The sequence below is a fragment of the Zea mays genome, chromosome 4 (assembly GCF_902167145.1).
Source record: "Zea mays cultivar B73 chromosome 4, Zm-B73-REFERENCE-NAM-5.0, whole genome shotgun sequence".
Lineage (NCBI taxonomy): Eukaryota > Viridiplantae > Streptophyta > Magnoliopsida > Poales > Poaceae > Zea > Zea mays.
In genome coordinates, this window is record NC_050099.1 from 145,107,233 (window position 1) to 145,129,364 (window position 22,132).

Here is a 22,132-nt window from a genome sequence, read left to right on the forward strand (position 1 = left end):
GGGAGGTGGGGCTGGAGGGGCTTTCTTCTTCCTCTCTGTCTGGCATCCTTGGTTTGTGGTCTTCTTCCAGATTTTCTTCGTGGGAGCGAGCTTCTTTAGCTTCTTATCATAGTCCATCTTTAAGGTTCGATAGGCTTCACGGGTGTTGGCCTCCTCGCCTTCCACTATGTCGAGACACTCTTGGAGAGATGCCTTCTCCTTCTTAAGCTCTTTGACTTGCTGCTCTAAGCTTTCCACCTGGGAGTTTAGGTGGGTGCAGTTGGAGGAGAGATCATCGTAGTGGGTATCAAGAGTGTGGAGGTATCCGTCCATGTAGACAATGGTGGGGTCTCTCTCTGACAGGGCTTGAAGTCTTTTCCTCTAGGTGGGGGTATTTTTGTTGCTGGGTGGGAAATAACGAAGGGGGGTTTCAAAGATCTCTCTGCTGTAGTTTTGGCATAGCTGTTTAAGGGCTTTTCGGGCAACACCCTGGCAAGTGTCTGGGAAGCGGTGCCCGATGAGGGTGACTTGGAAGGGGGGTGGTTTGGGTGGCTTCGGCTTTCTCCCAGGTAGACCGCCATAGAGCACTTCTCTACTCCGTTTTTGTGGTATTCCTTCTAGACATATTTGGGCTTCTTGCGAATCCCCATGCACAGCGTGCAACTCCTTAGAAGGTGAGGAAATCCTTCCTCCTCTGAGCAGTAGGATGTCCTAATGACCCAAGAGCCTTCCATCTGGTAGGAGAAAAGAAGGGTCTATTAATATCGGGAAAAGGAGAGAAGGTGTTTCTTGGGGGTAAGAGGTGTTTTCTTGTTAAGGCAACTTTTAAGGTCAGGGCTGCGGTCTACGGCCAGTCCTATAGGCTCTGATACCACCTGAAGCGTCCTGATCCTTTGGGACTCAAATGTGATACAATTACTAGTCCCAGGAGGCTAGTAACCACATTCTTTACTTCAAATAGTACAGAGTCTAAGTAAATGTTATTACAATAACGGGGGTACAAGCTCGAGAGTGAGCCGAAACATAAAACGCAGTGGAAGATAAATTAGCCCAGGCCACAGGCAGAACTGGGTGAAGACATAGCCCCCTTCAATCAAGCATAGCAGAAAAGAAGTCTTCAGCTGCTGAAAAACATAAATAAATCTGGGTGAATACACTAGGTATTCCGCAAGCCCACCTGGCTCCCGTAAAGAGAAAGAGACCTATAGTGTACATGCTTCATATGGTGGAGTTGAAGTCACTCTTCCTTTTTCTCAGAGAAAGGCAGTACTTGTTTTTAAGGCTTTCCCGAAACGATAGAAAAGACACTTGCTTAACCACCACTGAGCTTCCCGCTCCTGTGGCATCATTTTCTTCCTAGAGACGCACTTACACACACACACATTTCCCTGTTCCCGGATGTTGTAGAAACTCTAATTGTCATACCACACCAGACTCGTCCATACTAGTGGACACGGACTATTCGAATAGGTTTCAACTCTGCACAGAGGTGTACACTTTACCCACTAGTCCGGCTCTGTGATCTCATGGCCAATGAGATCCGAATCTGAATCTATTTCTTTCCTCGCACGTCCTAACCTTAACGGTTATACCAGAAGGAGTCAGTCCACTGCCATGCCAAAACCGGACAAAACATTTCCCCTCCTTATCCTCCCGGTGCTCCCCAGCCTTCATAACCCTGGGGTTGGACCGTACGAGTTTAGATTGAGTGACTGCCCACACAGTCTCGAGTGGTTGTACTTATCATGAGTACAGGTAGCGAAGGATGACAAACCGGTCCTTATACGAGAGGACAATCCTTCTACTCACGCCTAAACCAGCTGAGCCATCACCTTAGGCCCTCCCCTAAACCAGGGAGTCCCTAATCATCCTACTCACCAAGTGATGAGGGTGAATACCCTTCATTGCACACTTTTTGGAAATATGTTACTCACACCCCTTTTCTTATCCCATATCTTGATCAAAAGGTATTAGTTAATGCAGGCTCTCTCATGCTCACCATGCAAATTGATTCCATCCCTTAATACTGGCTTAGGTAGTGGTAGAGAGAAATAGGTAAATTATGCATCAAGGGAAGGATGGACTTGCCTTCATCGAAGCTTTCCTAGCATAAGAGGTTTATCTCGGAGGGGTCGGGTTCCTGCCCTTCTTCCAGAGCTACAAATTCCGGAGGGTCGGATCCCTCTTCCGCAAACAAACACAGATAATAACAATATATCAATCATGGTGACTTTAGTGGGGTGTGCCATTTCCTATATCTTATTGTTTTTGTGCCCTATAATTTATTTAAACTATTTTTGGTACATAAAATATTAGCATATCATTTTATATGTGAAAATGGGAAAAAGAAAGGAGAAAAGAAAAAGGAAAAGGATTTCCTGCCTTGCTGGGTCGGGGGGATTTCGGCCCACCCGGGCGTGAGCGCGCGCGGGCGCGACAGGCGGCCCAGCTGGCCCAGCAGCGAGGGGGACGGCGGGGGAACGGCGCCGTGGCACGGGGCCCACACGTCAGCGAGGGGAGGGGGGCTTAACGGCGCGGGCTGCAACGAAGGGAGGGGGAGGTCGACCAGAGTTCGACCACCGGTGGAATCCCGCTGTGGTTCTCCGCCGTGGGTCTGATTCTAAGGCGGGGAAGCGGTGGCGAGGCATGGGCGGGGGCAGGGGATCACGGGGGTGGGGTCGATTTGACCGGCGGGGGCCTAGGGCGGCCGGTCCGCGGCGCGGTGGCGGGTGCTCACGGCGGTGAGGTCGCCGGTGAGGCAGCCGGGTGCAATAGGGGGTGGGGAGGGGTGCCTTGTGACCGTGAGTTTGTGGCGGAGCACAAGCACTAAGTTAATCCGACCGAAATTCACTTGGGAGGGGAGAATGGAGCTCACCGGAGCGACGGGGAGGTGCGGCGGCGCTAGCTCGATTGGCTCGGGGAGAAGTGGAGGAGGTGGCCAGGGCTGGTGTGGTGGAAACGGAGCTCGAGCGGCCCCTTTTATAGGCGCCCGGTAGAGGGAGAGGAATGGAGGGGACGGTGAGCGCCGACGAGCCCGGGGATGGAGCAAACGGCGATGAGACGGCTCGGGCAGGCGCGGGGTGAGTGGACGGCTCGGGTACAGTGGTGGGGTGGTCGCTGAGGCCGGTGCGAGCGTTAATGGCAAAGCGACGGGGCGTGAGGCGGTCGGCGGCGAACGCGCCGGTGAGGCATGGGCGGGGGCGAAGGTCCCGACAGGCGGGCCCGGGTTGCTAGAGGGAGAGCGGCGCGAGAGGGAGGGAGATGGAGTCGCTGACCGGTGGGGCCGGTCTATCAGGGGTGGCGCGGGCGCGCGCGGCTGGGCCGCCTGGGCCGTGGGAGGAGAGGGGGAAGCGCGGGCGTGGCGCGGCTTTGGGCCAGAATTGGCCCAGCCGAGGGGGAAGGGGTTTTTTCTTTTTTTCTTTCTATTTCCTTTTCCATTTCCTATTTTTGTTTCTTTTTATTTCCTTTTCTTTTGAATCAACAATTTGCTAAAAAATTTTGAGTGATGAATATAGTCTATGTGAGGTGCTCCTAACATTTCAAGTGTATGCACATGATGAGATGACCCAAGGGTGGAGTTTAGGAAAATAAAATAAGAGGGGGGTTTAGGAGATTAGGGTTCCAAACCTTGGGTTGGGATTTTTGGGATGTTACACGCACCCTTTCCAAAGAGACCCGGGCGTCTTCTCCCGTACGCCTACGGTTGAGCTCCGCCCGGAGGTCGTCGGTCTGTGCACCCCTTACGGAGGGCGAGCGCACAGACGCTGTCGCCTCGCGTTGGCGCCAGGATGATCGAGGCCTCGACCTGGATGAAGTAGAATGCGCCATTCCGAGCAGCCGATCGACGTCGTCGCGCCACTGCTTCATGGCCCCCGGTGATGCCGTGGAGCTAGGGGGTGGCGCAGCAATTCTCTGGCCGTAGACAGCGCCGTAGGCGCTGCCCTCGATGGAGTCCAGGATGCCTGCACTGGCGTGTGCTACTGCATGGCATGCACAGCAGTAGTCCCAGAGTCGGGGCGGTCGGGCACTCGTGGCGCGGAGGATGCAACCTCTTGCTCCATCACGAAATCCTCTGAAGTTTCGGCGTGGTGCTCGATGATCCGCACCATCATGTTGAGCGAGAAAACAAGCAAAAACTTGAAGCCTAGCCCCCTACCTGGCGCGCCAAATGTCGGAGAGGAAATCTCCCCAGCCGGGTGGCGGATTGCACCCGCCCTAAATCCTGAAGAGAGGAGGGGCCTAAGCGTTTTGCTTGATCATTGAAGTGAGGAAGAAGAACTCAGGAACACGCAAGGGTCTAGAGTGGTTCGTGCCATCGGAGCGTAATACCCTACTCCACTGTGAGTTGTATTGCTCAAGAGCTTGTATGAGCTTAGCGAGTCTAAGATTGCGTGTGTGTGTAACGTCGCATGCCTCCCCTTTTATAGCTGAAGGGGGGCATGCACAAAGGGACTGGGCCCCGACATGCGGGCCTAGGGACATAAAGAATATAATGCTTGGATCCTCTAATGTCTGAGACAATCTTCTTGTGCCCTGACACCCGAGATCTGCGTATCCTTGGTGTACCGGGGAAGCTTCTTGCGGAAGAGAAAGACAAATATAGGGTGTCGCCTGGCACGGGCGCACTATTTGCCAGCAGACCCAGCAGGCGCGCCGCCTGCTGGATGACCTTGACGCCGCCTGCCAGCAGATGGGACGGGACGCATTTAATGCTGAGAGGGCACGTCGCCCGTCAGCGCAGTGGCAGGCGGCACGTCTTTTCCACAATAAATGTAGGGGTTGCACGGCCTCTCGTCAGGGTCGGCCCGGTAGCTTATGTCATGGGCCACAAGCAGCGGATCTCCGCCTGAGCGGGAAGTGGAGGCAAGGCCCGCACACGTGTCAGCGCTGGACCCCTGCACACACTAGGGTCCTTCTTGCTCCGGGACCCTGCTGGAGTTTGGACTTACCCGAAGGCTCCGGACTCGTATATAGGGGTCCGGTGTCCTTCTGTGGGGGTCCGGCCTTACTGGGGCATGGTGTCTTTCCCTACCATGTGGCGCCCTTTGGCCTGCCCATCCGGTGGGGTTAGGCGCGGTCCTCCGTGTGGCTAAGGGACGTCGCATGGGTGCGGTGTCTTCATGCTGTAGGAGAGGGTACCCCTGATTCTGGGTACCGACAATGACCTTCGTTTGAAGATCATTATATCCTTAGGGAAATAATGCTTCAAAGGACGAAGGGCATTAACATTTAACATTTTGTGTTGTCTTGTTCTTAATTCATAGCATTTAAGAGCAAGTCCCCAACACTACCTTTACTATAGATCTCACTAAAGTGGGATCAGGCAAAGGAAGAGAGGCTTGGGAAGGAGAGAACAAAGAGAGCTATGGGGGAGGAAGTGAAAAGAATTAGGTTTTTGAGGCCTAGGCTCTGATCCTTAATACCCGATGCAGAGCGGTGTGGCCATCGGGTCACGATCAATGACATAGATCCATCAGGGGCGGACTGTGCTTGTTTCAGTATAGATGAGTGCGCGCTTTTTTGGCCTAGGCCTAGGTTGCAGCTTGGGACACAGGTTCACGAAAAGAGAAGGTCGGTTTGATGTGTTGGGTTGGTTGGGTCAATTTTTGGTCGAAGCATGGTCGAAGCATAGGTATTCTGAGATGACTAGGGGCTTCAGAGGAAGACTCCATCCCAAGCATGTCAGAACAATCCACAATCCCAATGCCAACGATGACAGGGCCAATAACGCTCAGAGCAGTCAGCACATCTCACAATCTTCAGGCATGCAGCAAACTTCTTACAGACCACCAGCCTAGAGAGGCAGAGGGGGAGTACCTGCAGGAGTACCTGCAGATGAAGCCAGTCACTGCTTAGGCCCTGTTCCAGTGCACGAAGGACCATAAGGAGTACCTACAGGCGTACGTTTGAAGGTTCTTGCGTTTGAGAGCTCAAGCGCCTATAGTGCCCAATGAGATTGTCATTGAGGTCATGATCAAGGGTCTTCGACCAGGACCCACCACTCAATATTTTGCAAGGAAGCCACCACAGACCTTGGAGAAACTCCTCCAAAGATGGATTAATACATCCGAGCTGACAATGATTTCCGCCAAAGAAGGGAGGAAGCATATAGGTATTCTGAGAGGACCAGGGGCTTCAGAGGAAGACTCCATCCCAGGCATGTCAGGACAATCCACAATCCCAATGCCAACGATGATAGGGCCAATAACGCTTAGAGCAGTCAGCATAGCTCACAATCTTCGGGCATGCAGCAAACTTCTTACAGACCACCAGCTCCGAGAGGCAGAGGGGGGAGAAGCTTCAGCAGAGGAAGGTACGATAACCAGCCCAGGAAAATTGTTCTGCTTGTTCTGGCAAGGACAAGGGACACACAACAAGGACGTGCCAAGTCACGATCGAGAAGCAGAAGGAAATTGCTGAAGTCGAAGCACGATAGAATCAGCCAAAGCAAGTCCTGCATACTGCTTCGTGCTACTCTCCGTATATCCCGGAGTACGTAGGCAATCAACAACCTACTACTTTTGTCGCTTCAGCAAGTCACTCTCAAGCTTCATGGGCTCAGTTGCCACCATGACCACCACTAGCGCCTGCCCCAAATCATGATCAGCAGTCAGAAGGGCATCTTCGACCTCAGCAACAACATGACCTTCGGGAGCAGTCCGAAGCTCTCATAGTTAACAGTATTGTGCCCAAGTCAAGGCACATCTACTAAAGGTGGCACAACGTTTCGGCCAAAAGAGAGCTCCAATTCGTTATATTTTTACTCTTTTTGTGTTTATATTTTCTCTTAAAAAGACAATACAAGAAAGTTTAACCTTCAGCCTAATGTAATAAACCTATGGTTACACCATTGAGTGTGACAAGAATGAGTTAAGAAGCTCCAAAGTCATTCCTAAGGGAGCGCAAAATAAATTCTGAAGCTCCAAAGTCGTTCCTAAAGGAGCACAGAGTAAGTTCCTAAGCTCAAAAGTCGTTCCTAAGGGAGCGCAGAGTAAGTTTCAAAGCTCCAAAGTCGTTCCCAAGGGGATGCAGAGCTTAAATACCAGCTAAGTAAAAGGTGAAGAAGCTCCAAAGTCGTTCCTAAGGGGATGTAGAGCTTAAATACCACCTAAGTAAAAGGTGAAGAAGCTCCAAAGTTGTTCCTAAGGGGATGCAGAGCTTAAATACCACCTAAGTAAAAGATGAAGAGACTCCAAAGTCGTTCCCAAGGGGATGCAGAGTCTGGTGTGTATCCGTGTGGTTTTTTACCTTCGGCACAACTAACATTCCGCATCATATCATCATATCATATTGCATAGCATCGCATCATACATCATTTTGCAAATCTAAAGATATGGAGAAACAAAGGAAAGTTCCTCTATCCAAAAAGTTGACCGGGTTATGAAAGGGAATACTATAGCACAAGACATGCCTTCGGTAGGTATATTTTCCCACATGAAGTTAATCTTCGCCAGCAGTGACATAAGGAGAATCTTTTTCATCGTGAAGCATGAAAAGAAGGAAATGTGTTTTTTCACCATCAGCTCAAAAACGGTACGTACGAAGGTTTCATGCATCACAAAGAAATATACTACGTTAATATACATGCAAAAACTTGATGTTTGGTCCTTACAAAAGACGGAAGCTATATGCAAGTTTTACACTCTCAAGTATACAAAGATTTAGTCTTATTTCAGCACTTTTTCAGCAGCTTCATTTAGCTGTCTGTCGACAGCTTCGTCAACAGCTTCATTAGCAATTCTTATTATATCTAACGCTTCCTTCATGGCCAGATTAGCTTCAGGGTTATATGGCTCCGGTGGAGGAGAAAGTTCAGCTACATTATAAAAATGTTTGTTAATTCCGAGGCTGAAAATGAACTCCGAAGCTAAACCTTAGTAAAGGTACCTATAAGCCTTGCGTGCTCGGCAGCTTCTTCAGCTCGTTGGGTTTTCTTGAGTGTCATGAGATTCTTTTTCATTTTTTCTAATCGCTTCATCAGCCATCTCACGACTGCCCTTCATCCACACATCGGAGTAAAATCTCCCGCCTAGCGCAGAAGCTTCAGCCGAAGGGTCTTTGGTGTCATCCACCGAGAAAACAAATCTCGGCTGAGCTGCAGTCTTAGCATGTTCGCAACCAGCTTTCTTTAAGATCGCCTGTCACACCCGGATTTAAGGAACAAAGCTAGGTGCATCTCATACATGCGCCAAAGAAGACAACATATATAATAACAGAGTGTATAGAGATAAATGTCACAATATAATCAGAGTACTTATTACATAGTGGAAGTCTTTACAAAATAAAAAGATAAATATAGATCGAACTAAAGTCCATCCTTGGCGCCAGAAAGCCAACTGGGAGACGCCACCTAGATCGAATTGAACTCCTCGTTGTGTGGCTCCACTTGAACCACCTATTCTTCTCCTGTGGGGGTGTGAAACAGCAAGGGTGAGCTCACACATGATCATAGCTCAACAAGTTGTGGGGAATAATGTGGCATGAACTCACCAAAGGTGGGAGTTCATGTGATGTGTAAAGCTGATCAACAGTAGGGGTTAAAGCTGAGCATTGCTTTTAATAAGTTGGTCAAATTTTATTAGCAATTACTAAGTGTAAGTAAATACTAGACCGTAATAAATAATAGAACAAAATTAATAAATAATCCCATGCAAATGCAAATGACAAATTGAATTTAAGTTACATAAATTAATCATGTGAGTGTCCGAGCTGCTCATGACCGTGAGCACGGCTAGTATACCAGTTTTACAATCTGCAGAGGTTGCGCATCTTTACCCACAAGTCATGTTACCCATCTGCCAAGGGGTCATGAATCTCATACACCTCTACCAAGGAAGCGAGGCAGGGTAACACTACGAGGCCTTTACAAAGTTCCACTAGCTTTAGAAAACCCGCTACAGTGTCTAGGAAGCTCCAATGCAGGGATCTCTCGCCTGACCGCCATCGCAGCAAAATCAACCCAAGGACCTCCCTACACTGACCACTCCCCTACTGCCCTTGCCCCTTTCGGGTAAGGTAGTCATCCACTAGTTTTCCTAATTAGTCAGCCAAGGGCATCCCATACTACCCTTGTGGTAGCACTGTTTTCTCGGGTGGTTCTCCATGTTCCCATTAACATAATGATCTTATCATGAACATAAATAACATAATAGAATAATAGGAACATGGATATAATGAAATATTAACCCAAAAACCGTGTAAAGCAATAGCATAACTACCCAATGATTCAGGGGTAAACAAGGTAACAAGATAAACAGTCTACGGTGACCTATTGGGTCCCATCAAAATTAAACCTATGCATGAATAAGTGATAATAAAGAACATTATTGGGTAACAAAAGTGGTCAAGGGCACAACTTGCGTGGCACATGAGATTCTAGTTACCAGGGTGATTCTTCGGATCCTCATGACCGCACTGCTAGTCGTAGCAATACAAACAGACATGGTATAGACAAAATTAACATCACACCAAACATAAGAACATACTGCATAATAATGATCTACGCGTTGCTACAAGATCGTGGGAACGAGAACCACTAAAATCAGAGTTACGGTTAAGGAGTTATGATTTTATAAAGGATTTATGTGATTAAAATATTAAACTATATTATAAATTGGTTAATATAAATCATATGAGAGGTTATTCTATAAATAATTATCTCAGCTTTAATCTAAGTTATGAATTTACCATAAATTATATTTTGGTGGATAATGATGAGCACATTAACAAGACTAACCAACATGAGTTAAGTAAAGATCTAATCATAAAATAATGAGACATGGTGTGATAAATGTTGTTATTGCATAGTAAATACTTATACGAGTCTAACGCAACTTGAACGGATCAAATCAGAGTTAAAACGGAGGAATTATGAATTTCCTAAGGTTTATGTATTTGATATAAGATTAATTAGGAAATAAATTTTAAAGTGGCTTTCATGCCAAATCAGTGGCACTATTTGATAAACAATAATATTATAAAATTATAGGAACTAAAATGGGTCAATTTGGACAATATATGAATTTTACATGAATTATACAAGTTTTTGGGATTATGTTTGTATTAAAATCAATTTCCAATATTATTTCTCTGGTTTTCACCCTCTCTGGATTGCGCGCACAATTATTATAAAGCACAGGGGCTAACCCGCAAAGATTCCTAAGACTAAGGCTAACGCCATAAGGGGACCGCGGCTTGATTTGTGTATTGGTTAGGGTCTCTTATGCAAAAGGCTTCGATCGAAGGGGTATTGGGCTATTTGGGCCGTTGGATCTAAAGCATACGGCGCAGATTAGTCCGGACTCGTAAATGAACCGGTACGCAACTAGGGCCATAGGATTTGATATCAACGGCTTGGATTAAAAATTATGCAGGATCTCATCTCAGGCGCTAGATTACCGATCAACGGACGGGAGGAATCTCAGTCAAAGGGTATCGGCCACTCCTAGCCGCACAATCTAATTACAGCGGACGAGATTAGATGGCGAAGGGTTAAGAACCGATATGCAATTCAACCCGTCAGATCAAAATCCAAAGGCTCAGAATTTTAAGGAACCGTGATCCCACTAGGGCGGTCCGGATCAGATTTAACGACTCAGATGGGCACAATGAAATGGTATGGCTCAAGCTAATCGCCACCGTCCATTTATGGATCTAGGGTTATCCTTTCATCACCTTCTCGTCTAATCTAGGTCGTGAGCCTCACATCCAACAGCCACTACGTTTATTCCTCCCTGCGCCCTCCTATTTCCTTCTCTCTCTCCATGGCTGCCCGGCGTCGGTAGTTCTCCCCCCTAAGGCAGTGGCACCCCGGTGAACGGAACCCACGACGAACAGGCGGCATCTACCGCAATAAACAAGGCACAGGGTATGCGAGTATTAAACTCTCAGGAAGGTACGCACCGGAGATCCAGTTGACGACTGGATTGATGGTCGTCGGTGACTCCTAATGCGGACGAACCTCCCCTCGGCAAGCGCAACTCCACCGGCGAGTACCGCAGCGACCAATAGGCACGAGCTCCGCCCCGTGGCCCTGCCCACGCGAACCTCCGCACTGCTGTCCGCACCGGGCCACTGCGCACTTCCCCCTTCCTCTGCCTCCTCTACACCATTGAGCTCTAATGGGGACGAGGGTTTTTCTTCTGCTGGATGCAACTAGACGAACAGGGGGGAGTAAGGCGGAGGCACGGCTCGACTTAAATCATCGGCGAGGATTTAGCCCGCGCATGGCGCTCAGGTGGTTGCAACGGCCTCCGTTCTTTGCGGTTCGCGCGGTTGACGACGCCCAGGACCGTGCCGTGGCATTGTGGTGGAGACTAGCGGACGTGGTCAAGGCTGTCGAGCGGGCCCCGCAGTTTAGTGACAGAGCACGGGCACGAAGAGAAAGGGAGAATGGGTCGAGCGCGTTTGGTGGGCTGCGGGATAGTTGAGTTGGGTGGGCCGCCAGTGAGGAGATCCGACCCAAGTGCTAGCCTATTCTTTTCTATTTTCTTTCCATGTTTTTCTGATTTCTATTTTTAAATTCAATTCCATCTCAAGTTAAAATTCCAAACTTTTAATTTTTATATACACAAATAAAACATCTGCATTAAAGCAAAAATATCTTTTATGTGTATTTATTCCCTTTATTCTTTTCTATGCTATTTTAAATTTTAAATTTCAAATTTCCAAATTGGATTCAAATTCCTCTTTAGAATTTAAATTCTTCAAGCGTCAAAAGTAATACTAATGTGATTATACTCTCTACGGTTTACTATATTGTTATTTATTTGTGGAAGAAATAAATAGTTCCATTAAATCCCCTTTCATATTTTCTATTTTATTCTCACTTGTAATTTGAGGTCAAATTTATGTGTTCAATAAAGTACCTCACAACAAAGTCATCAGTGAGAAATGCACTTTTCTTTATTTATTTATTGGTTGCTTAATTAATTTAGTACCATTAATTGATTATGAGAAGAAAAGATCCAAATGAATTTTCCAGGGGATTCAACATTCTCAAAACACTATCATATATATATTTGTTTATTTATTTATATATTTTTTCTACCCAATTTTGGTCTTACATCGCTGCACCCCCCCCCCCCCCCCCCCCCCGTGCGCCCGTGAATGCGCAGAAGTCTCCCTGGTCACTTAAAATTTCGTCAAAGGCTTCGACTTCTCCGCTGATCCACTGGACAACTCCATCAGGGTCGCCACGAATAAATTTTTGCTCAGAAGAAAATGCCCCAACTCTACCAAAGTTGTCTTTCAATTTCTTAGCACATTCCAAAGATATTTCATAACACTTTTCTTTTGAAGCACGAAGCTCATCACAGTTCTTTTGAGCTCTAGACCTTTCGATCTTGCAAATTTCATGCTTCGCTGCTTCGACTTCAAATTTTTCATTAGCTTCAGCATCTTTCTTTTTCAGCTCCTCCACTTCGGCCTTATGTGCTTCGGCTTGCACAGCAAGACTAGCCTCACTAGATTTTAGTTTCTCCACTAAGGAAAGTAATATCTTGTCCTTCTCAAATGCTTCGTTTCTCAAGGATATGATTTCTGAACGAAGGTTCTTGAGGGCTATTTTGCAGCTCTCATCTTCCGCATATTTTTGAGCCTTTAAAGCCTTGCTCAGAATCAAGCCCTGAAAAACGACGAATGAACATGAAATAAGGGTAATAAAAACCATAGAAATGTTTCATTATGGAACGGAAGACCAAAATATACACACCTTCAGGTTGTTGTAAGCGAGGTTGTCCACAAGTTGATCCTTCGACATCACAGATAGGCTGAGTTCAAGCTTCGGGTAACCTATATTGCCCGCCATTTCCCGGTAGACATTTATCTCTTTATTGTCTGGCAGACAATAAAGGAAATCATCCTCGTCATCGCCACCAAAAATCAAGGACCCTCGGGGGTTCTTTAGATTCTTGGCATAATGTTGTGTTTCGGCAATTTGCTCTTCTGATAATTGCTTCCACAAAGCATGTCGCACAATGAACTCCAGCTCTTCAGTAGGTGCTCCAGGAGCATAAGACTTGGACTTCTTAGGGCACCCTCTTTTTCTAGGATTAGTGGTGCAATTTCCGAAGGTCTTGCTTCGGCAGAAACTGAGGGTCCAGCCTCAGAAATAGTCCGCGCTATTCCGACTTCGTCAGATTTCTTTGAAACTTTAGCTTCTGTCCTAGGTGCTTCAGCAGAAGCAGGGGTTGATGTTTTCACAGTCTCCATTACAGAATCCAGCACACTAGCCATTCTCCTTTTTCTTGGAGTTGTTACGGGGATGTTTGACACCTTCGGCAATTCCATCGCGTAGGGTGGACTCAGTACCTTCAACTCTTCTGTTGTTTTCTCCATTTTCGGCTCCTTAGTCACACTTGTTCTAGCTTCGACGGGCACAAAGCGACTTGGTTCAGACATAGAAGCGGACCCTTCAATTAGCATCAGCACCTCGGTCGTCTCAATGTGCCTGGGTCGATGTGTGAAAACTTTAACCTTTTTTGACCTCGACGTACCAGAAGTCAGCGAGGTAGCAGCTTTCCTCTTGTTGGGGGCCTTCGTCTCCCGAAGGTCCTCAAAAACATGATTAACAATGTTTCCCAAGTGTAATATATGTACAAGAACCTTCAGACTCGGGATGAAGATGTCCACAATATGAAAAGCATGGTTGGGACGAAGGTCAAACCAGTTTCGAAGCTATGCGCAAGGAAGCTTCGGCTCAGTAGCAGAAAAGGAACCGACTTAAAGAGGAAAAGGCTATTTAGTCCTTGATAGATTGTCCTAATGTCAATAGTAAACATGAAGGGCACGAATGTAATTTTGCACAGGCTGCGTCATGTGCCTATAAATAGATGAACAGTACTCCCGTACTGTTCACGCTGACTTGTACTCGTTCGTGTGTCACGCTTGTACTTTTACCTTCTATTAAGCCGAAGGTACATTTGTAATTCAATATTATTTGTGTCTTTCCATGATAATATAGTGAGAATGAATTAATAATGTTATATGGTTGTTTATGTTGTCTCCTATATTTCGTATGCTTCTCCTTTTATTAACATATACCATGATGATGAAGGTATGTCCTTCATAACCTTCGTCTGAAGATCATTATATCCTAAGGGAAATAATGCTTCGAAGGACGAAAGGCATTAACGTTTAACATTTTGTGTTGCCTTGTTCTTAATTCATAGCATTTGAGAACCAGTCCCCAACACCTCTTTTTCCCTTGTTTCCGCGAGGGATAACAGTAGTCCGGGTACACAAACCCGATTACATCAAACACTCTATTTAATCTCTTTTTGCCATGAGCCCCGAAGGCAGTTGTCATGGCTTCATCTTCGGCCTTTGAATATGCTCCAAGCAGCTTGTCACTAGTCGCTTCTATGGCATTTAGCCTGTCATCATTTAGTTCATCAAATTGGCTCCTGTACCTGAAGGTATACTTTAGGTAGACTAAACCACCTTGGCTAGAGCCAGCAGCAGTCTCCTTTGACATTTCCCACCCATCTGCAAGTGGCCACACTCTGTAAGCAATGTGCTCCTGCACCAAGTCCCTTGTGCCTATGTAAGTACACACTTTATTGAAAGCCGCCTGGCATGTTTGTATATCATTCCCAAGGGCAGTGGCTAGCCTCCTAATGCTGAAGCGAGACCATATAGGGCGTTGAATAATCCCTTTTACATCCTCCCTTTGACTTAGGTCATTCTTCACGTAAAACCATTCCTACATCCAGGAGCACGGCCATCTCTTCCGAAATGTGGGAACTAGGTAGCTCTTCTCAAACCGAGGCATAAAACTATAACAACCAAAGTTGTTGTGATATCGCTCCTTTCCGGTAGACTTCGTCTCATAAAACAACTCATGGATGTTGCTAAAGCATCTTGCATCTGGTTCTAGTCCTTGGCTCCTCATGGCCCATATAAAGATCCCTTCTTCAATGATGGCTTCGGGAGTAAGTTGATGAAGGTAAATTTCAAAGGTTTTCAGAACCTCGACCAACAATTTGTCCAGGGGGAACCGAAGCCCGACTTTCATGAAGCTTTTGTAAACCACCACTTCGTCAGCTTCGGGAAGAGGAACAGTATTCTCCCCTTCGGCCCTCATGATTGAGATATCACGAAAATCCCTCCCCATCATTGCATCGATCTGCCCTTGTTTAATAGTTGATTTTCCGAAGACAACATGACTTGGTCTCCATGGCTGATCTTCGGCATCTTCATTTTCACTTTCCACATCGAAGCTTTCACTATCGCTAGAGTTTTCAGAAATCCCAGCTAACATCTCATTGGCGATCTTCTCCACGTTGGTTTTTTCCATGGCTTCGTAAAACCCGGCCAGCGCTGGATCAACGATCTTCTTCTCATCAGGCATTTGGACAATTGTTTCTAGAATGCTGAAGCTCAAAATTCAATTAAACTCGATGTAGCAAGGAAGGTTAAAACGACAAACCCAATGCAAGCAGCTAAAATAACACGAAAAATACTCACGACATAGGCTTCTATTTATATGCTCAGAGCCGCACAGATTGGTGGGTCCCGCAAGTCAGTGTGATTCGCTATTCTAGCGAAGGGAAGGTGTTTTTTGGACCTTCGGCTAAAGGCCTTCGTTCACGTCGCAGTCTAAATTTGTTACAAAGAAATAAATCAATACTGCGAGGAGCTGCTGTTGGGGGCCTTCTCCTTCTGAAGGTCCTCAAAAACATAATTATCCATTTGTTTTCAGCATAAGCTATTATAGGAAGCTTCGTCTTCAGGATACAAGCCTCTTCCTTATGACGAAGGCACACAAGATGAAGACAGATCCAAAGAGGATAAGAGTAAACGCCGAAGCTATCACCAGATGGACAGCTTTGGCTCGCAATGAAGATGAGGAATAATGATGATGATGACCGAAAGAGGAAAAGAATACTTAGTCCTTAATAACTTGTATTACGATCATGTGTAAATGTTGAGAATATAAATGTACATTTGCCTGGGCTACGTTCTGTGCCTATAAATTGATGAACAGTAACTCCGTACTGTTCACGCTGGATTGTATTCACTTTCTCGCATCCACACCTTCGAGCAAGCCGAAGGTATCAATGTAATACTAACATTATTGATATTCATATATGTTTTATGGAATGCAAGAATAAATGAACTAATGAGATGCAGTTATCATATTTATCCTTTCGCATTCCTATTTACATATTAGATGATGAAGGTATGTCCTTTTTGACCTTCGTCTGATGAGCATTATACCCATGAGGAGATAATGCTTCGGAAGACGAAGATCTGTAATAACTAACAATTGTGTTTCCTTGTTCTTGATATACAACACTTGAGAACAAGTGGCCAACAGCATCATCATCAATTTCGAATGCCCTGATACCCTTTTGGACACAAATATTGGTGCACAGAATTGGGAATAGGAATCAGCTTTCCTAAATTATGTTATAACTAAGATTTGGAATCGGAGACCCAATTCTCAGGTATTGGACTATAAGTGGAAGCTCGCTCTCCCAATATAGAGCATAACCCCTCTATATTGCATGGAATTAGATCACACAATTCCAAACTTCAATACAGTGACATCCAAACAATAGAATTGAAATTGCATCTCATTTCAATACCATCGCTGGTTTGGTATTAAACCCAATTCAATTACATGTCCTCCAATATCAACATCCAAACAGAGCGTGAGAGTGCAATCTCTGAACTTGAACGATTGAATGGTTCTATCTCCCTCTCTCTCGGATGCAGAAGACTCATATGACATTGTCATTAGCTTAAATAGACCATGTCATTGACAATACAGAGTATGTTGCCACAATATTGACAATAAAAAGAACATATGAGGCAACTAATAATGTAGCCTTAATAATGCATATAATTTAGAACTCGTTAAGTGGAAGAGATTAAATAAGAAGTACATGATGATCATAAGAAGCTCTATTATAGTGTCAATAAAGGGAACACTTCCAGAATATCAGAGTACCTTGACAAAATTCAACAACAATTCACTTGTTCATCCAAAGAATATGTTGGAACCGTCATATAAGAATAATTTTGTTGTTATAGAGTAGTAAGGGGAATTGTTACGGAAAATTATCATGGATCTATCATAAAATAGCACATACTCAAGATGACCAACTTTATACTCAAGATGACCAAGGGTCCTCTTTGGCACAACTTCTTTACAAATATAAGCAGAAGTTGTACCAAATAAAGCAATTCTACAGCAACTTATGAGTTCATATGCTTCTCAGAATTAACTAAAAGTAGACAATAAATAAAATTTGTTTTCACCGACTTCTTAAATAAGCTACTTTTTAACAAGCGTCAGCTATGCCAAATAGGACCTCTCCAACTTTATAAACAAGCCCAAGTTCTTTGATACGAAGCTAAAGAATGATTTTATTGTTTACTTAGTATTAGTAGCACTTGATATATGACTAACTGACAATATGGTTTATGTGTTAAATAGAATAAATTTACACATATTGAGGCTATCTCCAGCAGCTCTCCTATCTCACATCCTATTTCAAACTTCACTTTGCAAATAGTGTTGTCTACAATGTAAAATAGTACTTTACACGATCATATATACGATCTGTTGGACACAACCTCATGCATCCAATTTAGCAATCCACACACATAGATGCTTAACAAGCAAAGATTCAAATACTTTAAATGGATCCATAGTGTGGCTTAATACATGAATCGGTACAATACAATACTAGCACATCCAAACGTCTAAATTAATAATGAAACACAGAACTGCTATTACATGAGATACATTATTATACTTCACGCCTTCAATGTGAAGGGTTGGACTATAATGAACTTAATATAAATACCTAGTGTAGTCTTGACCACTAAGCACTAAGTTATCAGTGTAGATTTTTATACTTGTGTACTCGGGGATAACTAACTATACTTTCGTTGTAAAGCATAGGAACAGGAGGCATAGCTTTGCTCCTAGCATGGAGCCCCTGAGAATAGGCTCGTGTCATTTTTATGTACGCAAGATCTCATCTGCGTCATACAATTCCTCAATAGTCTCGTTCATCTGCGTCATACAACCCCGGGCGGGAGATGCAGTCACAACTCGCCAAAGGCCAACCTCGAATGGGAGACGGAGAGGCCAACCCCGGGCTGGAGACGCAGTCACAACTCACCCAAGGCCAACCTCAGGTGGGAGACGCAGTCACGGCTCACCCGAGGCCAGCCCCGGATAAACAGCGCATTTCCGACTCGCCCGAGTGCATCTCGGGCGATGCTCCGAAAGGTTTCCAACTTCGCCGACCAACTCTGCAAGGCCCCGGGTGGGTGACGTAGTCACGACTCGCCCGAAGCTACCCTCAGGCGGGAGACGCAGTCACGACTCGCCCGAGGCCAACCTCGGACGAGAGACGCAGTCACGACTCGCTCGAGACCAACCCCGAGCAAGAGACGTAGTCATGACTCGCCCGAGGCCAACCATAGGCGGGAGACGCAGTCACGGCTCGCCCGTGGCTAACCCCATACAAGCAACGCATTTCCAACTCGCCTGAGGGCATCTCGAGCGATGCTCCAGAAGGTGTCCAACTCCGTTGACCAACTCTGCAAGTATATAGGCAGGATACGTAGTCACGACTCGACCCAGGCCAACCCTGGGCGGGAGATGCAGCCACGATACGCCCGAGGCCAACAATAGCAGTACATAGAATTGTTTTAATATTGATAATGTTTGCCACACAAATTTTGCATATCATAGTGATGTTTGCCGTTCTGTATCTATGTTTCATACAAATTTTTTACTCCCATCGCAATACACAGGCACATACCTAGTGTGTGCGTGTGTGTGTGTACACTAGTCAGTTGCCCGTGCTTTGCTACGATTTTTAAATATCATATAAATTGGTATTGAGATATTTATTCAAATATAATTATTTTTATTTCTAAACACTAAGTTACATGTAGTCTGATGGTTAGCCCCAAATTTTTGGAGCAAGGAGTGTGGGTTTAGGTGCTCGCTCTGCACTATTTTTTGCACGGGTCGGGTGCTGGGCAGGCATAGTAGCTGGCTGTGTGGGCGCTGGAGGTCCACAGGGCAGGGTGTGTGGGGCAAGCCTAGAATGTCAACGCGGAGGGTGAAGGCGTGGTAGCACAAGACGTCCACATTATGTTCTTAATAGAGTAGTATGTATATATATAGGGTCTAGTTATTTGGAGCACAGGGTTTCAAATAGTTACAGGAAGTGTGGCGCTTAATTCTAGGGATCTGTTTTTTATGTCAATTGTGGACGCGATGCCAATTTGAGCATAAAAATCATCAGGATTGAGCGTAAAATAGTGTCAGACATAGCATAAAATCTTGTTTACCATCACCTTGCATGTGGGGTCCTATTTTTATGGAAGGTACAGTCGTCATCCACCAGGCGTGCATGTAGTTTTCGAGTTTTATGGTAGGTACGGTTTCAGATCCGGAAATTTATGGCGGCTCCAAATATTATGGCAGATCCAAAAAAATGTTGTGCAAGAGAAAAAATATGCATGCAGGACGCTGTGTGTGCGTATCCCGGTTTTTGCGTAAAATCCTCAGGTTCGAGCGTTAATAATGTCGGATATGGCGTAAATGCTGTTACAATGGTCAATAAGATGATTTGTATGATAGTTATGGATATCATAAATCACGAGATTCCCTTTTATTGTGCATGTGGGACGATGGTGGCCGTACTTCAGGTTTGAGTGTTAAAACCTTTATTTTGAGCGTAAATAGCTAGTCAACTTGAGAGATGTTGATAACTCTGATGCGTTAGCTCGTAAAAACACTCAAGTTTGAGCATAGAATAGTGTTAGATATAGCATAAATGTTGATTCATTACCAACTAACAACCCCCACGTCCATGCATCTGCCATAAATCAAGGGATTTGATAGGGGGAGTTGATTAGAGAATTTAATTAGGTGAGTTGATTAGGGGATTTGATTTTTTATGACAATAATGGACACCATAAGTCATGGGATTCCTTTTTGATCTGCACACGAAAAATATGGCATGTGTTTCACTGGTGTGCACATTCCAAGTTTGAGCGTAAAAATCTTCTATTATGAGCGTAAAAAACCTTATTTTGACCGTGCAAACAGAGCCAAAGTGAGAGATGTAGATAAAAATCATCAAGTTTGTGAATAAAATAATGGCAGATGTAGCGTAAATGTTATTCCCATAGAAATACAAAAGCCACACGAGAGACGGTATATTCATCATCATAAAATCCTCAAATGGAATGTATAAAAATTGCAGTGGTTGGAATAAAAATATCATGGAATGCATAACACATGGATCAGATGAGGCCGTTGTCGGAGGATGCTCCAAAGCCACCGGATCGAAAGAGGTCGTCGCCAGACGATCCAAGTTGTCGCAGCGATGTCGGCTCATTGGAGCTCAAAGAATAGTTGGAGGTAGGACTAGAGATGGCAATGGGTAAATACCCACCGGGTATTACTACCCCATACTCATACCCACGACAAAAAATAACCCCATCGGATCACCCATATACACTAGTGGGTATGGATTTACCCCCATACTCATACCCATGTGGGTATGGGTCACCCATCGGGTCACCCGTACCCACAAAAATTAAAAATCTATCAAAATATTATATTATACAAATGTCAAGTATATCCATCTAAATACCATTACAAAATTTCTAACATCATTTAACCATCCATTCAACACACCAAAGATAATTGGATAAAGTAGTAACACTAGGACAATACTACATAGCACATTACATGTTCCATTTCATGGTCATTAAATTGTCGATAAGCCTTCTATGGCATTATGACCTAAAAGGTTGTTAAATAGTAAAAAAGATGCATGACTAAAGTCCAAGTTCATGTTTGGGCTAAGTTTATATTGGGTATTTTATACCCACAGGTTAACGGGTATGGGTGAAGGTAGAACGTTCTAATACCCATTTACCCATTGGGTGAAGATTTTTACCCAATAATAGACCCACGGATAGAATATTTAGCCCACATACGTACCCTAATGGAGTAAATACCCATCGGGTATCGGGTCGCGGGTACCCATTGCCATCTCTAGGTAGGAGGGTGTCGCTGATAGTCGCCTAGAGGGGGGGTGAATAGGGCGAAACTGAAATTTATAAATATAAACACAACTACAAGTCGGGTTAGCGTTAGAAATAAAAAACGAGTCCGCGAGAGAGGGTGCAAAACAAATTTCAAGCAAATAAGAAGTGTGACACGCGGATTTGTTTTACCGAGGTTCGGTTCTCACAAACCTACTCCCCGTTGAGGAGGCCACAAAGGTCGGGTCTCTTTCAACCCTTCCCTCTCTCAAACGGTCCCTCGGACCGAGTGAGCTTTTCTTCTCAATCACTTGGAACACAAAGTTCCCACAAGGACCACCACAAGATTGGTGTCTCTTGCCTCAATTACAAGTGAGTTTGATTGCAAGAAGGAATGAGAAAGAAAGCAAGCGATCCAAGCGCAAGAGCTCAAAAGAACACGGCAAATCACTCTCACTAGTCACTAATGCTTTTGTGGAGTTGGGAGAGGATTTGATCACTTGGGTGTGTCTAGAATTGAATGCCTAGCTCTTGTAAGTAGTTGGAAGTGTGAAAACTTGGATGCAATGAATGGTGGGTGGTTGGGGGTATTTATAACCCCAACCACCAAACTAGCCGTTTGGTGGGGCTGTCTGTCGCATGGTGCACCGGACAGTCCGGTGCACACCGGACATGTCCGGTGCGCCAGCCAAGTCACCAAAGCCGTTAGGTTCCGACCGTTGGAGCTCTGACTGCTGGGCCCGCCTGGATGTCCGGTGGCGCACCGGACATGTACTATAGAGTGTCCGGTGCGCCAGTATGGGCGTGCCTGACTTCTGCGCGCGCTGGCGCGCAATAAATGCGCTGCAGGTAGCCGTTGGCGCCGAAATAGCCGTTGTCCCGCAGTTACACCGGACAGTCCGGTGTACACCGGACATGTCCGGTGAATTATAGTGGAGCAGCCGTTGCAAATTCCCGAGGCTGGCGAGTTCCAGAGCCGCGTTCCATTGGAGCACCGGACACTGTCCGGTGTGCACCGGACAGTCCGGTGAATTATAGCGCGCCGGCTCTGAGATTTTCCCGAAGGTGACGAGTTGGAGTTGGAGTCCTCTGGTGCACCGGACACTGTCCGGTGGCA